The 7,500-nt window shown below is 43.0% G+C and overlaps 1 protein-coding gene across 3 annotated transcripts in view; it reads right to left on the bottom strand.

Annotated features, from left to right (window-relative positions):
- Window positions 1–7,500, bottom strand: part of map2 (microtubule-associated protein 2) — a 305,408-nt gene that overhangs the window by 92,021 nt on the left and 205,887 nt on the right. The window lies entirely within an intron of this gene.

Genomic DNA, 7,500 nt, shown 5'->3' with positions numbered 1-7,500 from the left:
GACCCAGCAGGAATCCAGCAATGCCACTGAGCTTTGAGGTTTTAGTGCGAGGACGATTCAGCGCAGACAGCCACAGGTTCGAGACCCGAGTAAAGTGGCGGCACCTTAGAAATCCAACATTCTCACCCCAGTGCACTGGACCACGCATACTTGAAGATGTTTCATTAAATAAACTGCAATATCAGAAAAGGTTCACATTTGAACCCATACGGTACCGATTCCCGATACCACGTTGTACCATTACATCCTGTAAGTACAGTTGAACCTCCATTTACGAACTTAATCAAAAGTTTGTGCAGTGAAACAAATGACTCCCAAAGACACAATGAATAGTAGGTTCCAGCCTCTACGTCCGTTTTTTTTGGTACACAGAACTCTTAATGGTGCCCTCACAAACGATCAGAAATCCTAAAAATCCTTAACCATATTGATACAAAAATAGACATTTTAAACTGCGTTCAAACAACTTCGGCTTATTAGTGATTCCCAGAGCCCAAAAAAAGTCTGCGGGCTCCAGTACTATGGAATGCCCTCCCGGTAACAGTTAGAGATGCTACCTCAGTAGAAGCATTTAAGTCCCATCCTAAAACTCATTTGTATACTCTGGCCTTTAAATAGACCCCCTGTTTAGACCAGTTGATCTGCCGTTTCTTTTCTTTTCTCTTCTGCCCCACTCTCCCTTGTGAGGGGGCGGCACAGGTCTGGTAGCCATGGATGAAGTGCTGGCTGTCCAGAGTCGGGACCCGGGGTGGACCGCTCGCCTGTGCATTGGTTGGGGACATCTCTGCACTGCTGACCTGTCTCCGCTCGGGATGGTCTCCTGCTGACCCCACTATGGACTGGACTCTCATTATTTTGTTAGATCCACTATGGACTGGACTTTCACAATATTATGTTAGATCCACTATGGACTGGACTTTCACAATATTATGTTAGATCCACTATGGACTGGACTTTCACAATATTATGTTAGATCCACTATGGACTGGACTTTCACAATATTATGTTAGATCCACTATGAACTGGACTCTCACTATTATGTTGGATCCACTATGGACTTGACTTTCACAATATTATGTTAGATCCACTATGGACTGGACTCTCACTATTATGTTAGATCCACTATGGACTGGACTCTCACTATTATGTTAGATCCACTATTGACTGGACTTTCACAATATTATGTTAGATCCACTATGGACTGGACTCTAACAATATTATGTTAGATCCACTATGGACTGGACTCTCACAATATTATGTTAGATCCACTATGGACTGGACTTTCACAATATTATGTTAGATCCACTATGGACTGGACTTTCACAATATGATGTTAGATCCACTATGGACTGGACTCTCACTATTATGTTAGATCCACTATTGACTGGACTTTCACAATATTATGTTAGATCCACTATGGACTGGACTTTCACAATATTATGTTAGATCCACTATGGACTGGACTTTCACAATATTATGTTAGATCCACTATGGACTGGACTCTCATACTATTATGTTAGATCCACTATGGACTGGACTCTCACTATTATGTTAGATCCACTATGGACTGGACTCTCACTATTATGTTAGATCCACTATGGACTGGACTTTCACAATATTATGTTAGATCCACTATGGACTGGACTCTCACTATTATGTTAGATCCACTATTGACTGGACTTTCACAATATTATGTTAGATCCACTATGGACTGGTCTCTCACTATTATGTTAGATCCACTATTGACTGGACTTTCACAATATTATGTTAGATCCACTATGGACAGGACTCTAACAATATTATGTTAGATCCACTATGGACAGGACTCTCACAATATTATGTTAGATCCACTATGGACTGGACTTTCACAATATTATGTTAGATCCACTATGGACTGGACTTTCACAATATTATGTTAGATCCACTATGGACTGGACTCTCACACTATTATGTTAGATCCACTATGGACTGGACTCTCACTATTATGTTAGATCCACTATGGACTGGACTCTCAATATTATGTTAGATCCACTATGGACTGGACTCTCACACTATTATGTTAGAGCCACTATGGACTGGACTCTCACTATTATGTTAGATCCAATATGGACTGGACTTTCACAATATTATACTGGCCCCACTATGGACTGGACTCTCACTATTTTGTTAGATCCACTATGGACTGGACTTTCACACTATTATGTTAGATCCACTGTGGACTTGACTTTCACAATATTATGTTAGATCCACTATGAACTGGACTCTCATATGCGGTCCTCTCCAAGGTTTCTCATAGTCATTCACATCAACATCCCACTGGGTTGTGAGTTTTTCCTTGCCCTTATGTGGGCTCTGAACCGAGGATGTCGCCGTGGCTTGTGCAGCCCTTTGAGACACTTGTGATTTAGGGCTATATAAATAAACATTGATTGATAGATAAAAAAGTAAAATCCACAGCAGCTCGCGAGAGAAGAGAAAAGAAGCAGACAGAGGGGGAGAGGGGTATGAGACATAATCCGTAAAATAAGTCAGTTTCAGCATATTTTACTGGTAAAAGTCAGTTCTCAACAAGATTAAAAACTTGCTGGGGTACGGAGCTTCCTCAATCTCTTCAATACGAGCAGGCACAAAATGTCTGCCGGCGGGCCACAAAATGGATGAATGAGGAGGAATATTTGGTGCGATGTCAAGGTTTAAAACAGGAAGGTTTGTGTAGAGGTTGCCCTCTAGTGGGTTCTTCAGACCACCACACACTGCCAGGAGAGCCCGGAATTCTGGGTATAACACTGTTTTATTTTCCCCCCAATCATGCAAAGTCTTTTGCTTTTCAGCAAAGTGTCTTTTCTGCGTCCGTGTCTCTCAGCAGCACTTCCAACTCCCACTACTCGTCTCATCACGGCTGCTGCTAATAAAGGCGACAGGTGATTAGATAACAAGGCCCACCTGGGCCATCTACGCACCTGTCGCTGTCTTCGAGTCTGGTCCTGACACACCCCCCGTTCCGCAGAAGACCCGCAGGCCACGCCCCCCCTCCACAGTTTGCAAATAGAATGGTTTGTAAACCGAGGTTCCACAACATTTTTACGTTGCAAGAAATGGTGTGATTATTTGTCTACATTTTTTGTTTATTCAAGTTCTTTTTTTTCTTTTTATGACGGACAGGCGTAAGTTTATCCCATTACATTTTAAAGTCAATTTTGCACATTCTAGGGAGTGTCATTAAATAGAAATGTAAAAAATAAACTACTGAATTAACTTTGTGTAGCGAAAATAGAACATATGAATCAAATCTTAATTTATTTAAATAAAACACATTTTAATCTAGATATGCATACATTTATTGAGCAGTAATAGTTGGTAGAGCGTTCGGGGGAGCCTGGCTGCCCTGATGGAACCATTGCTGCGGGGTACGTGAGAGATTCCTGGAACAAATGGAGAATCATGTGCCTCTCAGTCCTTTCCATCGAGGACGTGGAAGACATCTACCTATTTGGAACCGTGATCGCGGGGCACCTGCTGATTGGGCTGGGCATTGCTTTGGTGTATCGTCAAATTCGTAAGACGACGGCAGCCACTCAATGAGCCCAAAGGCTGTTCGTCGCAATGGAAGGTTTGGGCCGGGCTGTGGGATCACAGACTGTGGCGATTTCTGAACTGAATCGCAAGATGGATCACATCATGGAGAAGCTTGAAAAGGAAAAATGTAATATGAGAGCAGCCAGCATGGACGAATAGAACAGACAAGTCATTGTATTGTCTGCTCGCGGAAAACAAACATTTAGGAGCCCAGTCTAGATTGTATTTTTTTACTCATTTCCTTCCCCAGCGTTTTACCTTTTTCTTATGTTTTACAGGGCGCCTCGTGGCGACCCATCAGCGTTCCTGTTCTGTAACCCTGTACACCATGGGTGTCAAACTCTGGCCCGTGGGCCAAATTTGGCCCGCCGTGTAATTTTCACTTAGCCCGTGAGATGATATGAAATTAACACTAGAGCTGGCCCGCCGATTATATACAGTGGCGGTGCCGCGGTACACCGCTAATTCTCATACTTGCCAAACCTCCCGGGAGACTCCCAAATTTCAGTGCCCCTCCCGAGAATTGTAACGTCCCTTTTTCGTCCAGTCCAACGAGTGCTGGCTCAGTTACATAATATGTGCGGCTTTGGCACGCACACAGAAGTGAATGCAACGCATACTTGATCTTCAGCGATACAGGTTACACTGAGGGTGCCAGTATAAAAACCTTTAACATTGTTAGACATATACGCCACACTGTGAATCCACACCAAACAAGAATGACAAACACATTTCGGGAGAACATCCGCACACTAACACAACATAAACACAACAGAACAAATACCCAGAACCCTTTGCAGCACTAACTCTTCCGGGACGCTACAAGGTGTGTGTATGTGTGTGTGTGTGGGGGGGGGGCAGCGGGGTTTAGAGGTAGCGGGGGTGTATATTGTAGCGTCCCGGAAGAGTTAGTGCTGCCAAGGGTTCTGGGTATTTGTTCTGTTGTGTTTATGTTGTGTTACTGTGCGGATGTTCTCCCAAAATGTGTTTGTCATTCTTGTTTGGTGTGGATTCACAGTGTGGCGTATATTTCTAACAATGTTAAGGTTGCTTATACGGCCACTCTCAGTGTAAACTGTATCGCACAAGTGTGTGTGCGTACAGGAGCCGCTCATATCTTGTGACTGGGCGGGCACGTTGTTAGAAAGGATGAAAAGCGGACGTGATGTCAGCTCGTAGAGGACGTGAAAAGCAGTGCCTGTAAGGCACGCCCCCAAGACTGTGGAATACGAGATACAATGACTGATGAACACCTTTGTTGGATAATGATGGTTGCCTCAGCTCAAAGCCTGAGCCCCAACATTAATGAATCCAAGAAAATATGTTAGGTATCTGGCTTGGGCACATCAGATTAGATAAGTGTGTTGCAAATTGAGCAGTTTAAAGTCCTGAATGGTTGGTTTATTCATTATTTTATTTTCAAATTTATTAGCCTGTGGAAAAAGTTACCTCAGAAGGCTGCAAATAGAAAAGAGGCATTCAATGTTTATTTAAATTGTATTTGATATGCCATTGATATATTTTAATTATTATTATTATTATTCAAAACTCAATTTTGCATGTCACTATAAAGTTATATAAGCCTTGCTTGTTCAATATTTAATGCAAAACTTGTGCCAGCAACCTAAAGGTTCCAGGTTCGATCCCCGCTTCTGCCATCCTAGTCACAGCTGTTGCGTCCTTGGGCAAGACACTTCACTTGCTCCGAGTGCCACCCACACTGGTTTAAAAATGTAACTTAGATAATGGGTTTTACTATGTAAAAGCGCTTTGAGGCACTAGAGAAAAGCGCTATATAAATATAATTCACCTCACTTCACTTCAAATATGGTGCATTTTTCCTTTTTTAAACAGACGGATGAAGTCCAGGCTGTCGTATTAATTCAGATTTTAATGGCCGTGTCAAGGAAAAATAAATAAATCATGCTGATACAAATGACAGCTCGCTAGATATTAAATATTAAAAATAAACAAAGAGCATAAAAGTCATGTATTACCTGTTGTGAGGACGAGAACGTTCCCTCTCAAGGCAGAGACAACAATAGGGGCCCGGAGGCAATGTAACACAGAGTGGGCGTGGCACACACACACACACACACACACACACACACACACACACACACACACACACATGCAGACACACACACACGGCCACACAAGAAGGGGGCACGAGGAGAGCGATTGGTTGCAAAACGTGCCAAGGAAGCAGTTGCCGTTACAACGGACGGGCGGGACACTGAGCCTTTGCCTCCAATGGTGATTCAGATGCCAGAAATCTGATGTGACTTTATCAGTTTATCATATCGATCACATGACTTATACTGTGTGGAAGCGGCTTCCTGGCGGTTCCACTGACGTACACGTCACGACAGGCAGGCGTGCCAAGTTGACAAAGTTTTAATGGTTTTTAACAAGATCTTTCAACAATGCTTTCAGCATTTTGTGACTTTTCAGTCACGTCCGTATCCTCTCTCTCCCTCTGCTGTTAAAGACAACAGATGATTAGATTAACACGTACCACCTGTGAAATCTAATCACCTGCCAGCTGTGTCTCGCCGTCAGCACATGCCACGCCCCCCCGTCTAATGGTGCTCTGTTTTCAGCACCATGGACAGAGGCGGTGACCTTTGCTCCAGCAAGGGCGCTTATCGCGCTCCCTTTCCACATACTGATACCGATATTTTGGTACAGGTACCAAGATGCATTCTGCAGCTTTTCAAAATAAAAGGACCACAAAATGTTCAGTATTGGCTTTATTTGAGGAGAAAATGTTACGATACATAAAGATATGTTTTTTATTGCAATTGAAGAAGGACTTATGGAGTAAGTAAGATGTTGAACATACGAGACAACTAGTCTTTTAGTAGTAAGTAATTAGTCTGCAGTAACATATTGTGTAATTTTATTTTGTTAACATTATTATCTATTTGTTAATTTCCTGTTAATATCCGCTTACTTCCTGTTTTAACATGTTCTATCTACACTTCTGTTCAAATGTAATAATCACTTATTCTTCTCTTCTTTGATACTTTACATTAGATATGTTCGATAATGGCTTTTTAGCCGATATCCAATATTCCGATATTGTCCAACTCTTAATTACAGATTCCGATATCAACCGATACAGATATATACAGACGTGCAATTAACACATTATTATGCCTAATTTTGTTGTGATGCCCCGCTGGATGCATTAAACAATGTAACAAGGTTTTCCAAAATGGAGCGGGGGGTGTATATTGTAGCGTCCCGGAAGAGTTAGTGCTGCAAGGGATTCTGGGTATTTGTTCTGTTGTGTTTATGTTGTGTTTTCGGGATGTTCTCCCGAAATGTGTTTGTCATTCTTGTTTGGTGTGGGTTCACAGTGTGGCGCATATTTGTAACAGTGTTAAAAGTTGTTTATACGGCCACCCTCAGTGTGAACTGTATGGCTGTTGACCAAGTATGAATTGCATTCACTTTGAACCATGGGGCTTACAAAACGGTGTGGCTAATATATGGATTTTTCTCTGCTGACAGCCATACACCCATCCATCCATCCATTTTCTTCCGCTTGTCCCTTACAGAGTCGCGGTGGGGGGGCTATCCCAGCTACACATGGGCGGAAGGCGGTGTACACCATGGACAAGTCGCCACCTCAGCGCAGGGCCAACACAGATAGACAGACAACATTCACACTCACATTCACACACTAGGACCCATTTAGTGTTGCCAATCAACCTATCCCCAGGTGCATGTCTTCGGAGGTGGGAGGAAGCCGGAGTACCAGGAGGGAACCCACGCAGTCACGGGGAGAACATGCAAACTCCACACGGAAAGATCCCGAGCCGAACCCAGGACCTTCGTATTGTGAGGCACACGCACTAGACTGAACGCCAGTCCGTTCAGAGCTTTGAACACAAATTAGGGTACTAGTATAGTATC

This window comes from Nerophis lumbriciformis, linkage group LG13 (assembly GCF_033978685.3).
Source record: "Nerophis lumbriciformis linkage group LG13, RoL_Nlum_v2.1, whole genome shotgun sequence".
NCBI lineage: Eukaryota > Metazoa > Chordata > Actinopteri > Syngnathiformes > Syngnathidae > Nerophis > Nerophis lumbriciformis.
The sequence above is the reverse complement of the archived record's forward strand: the minus strand, read 5'-3'. Positions and strand labels throughout refer to the sequence as shown.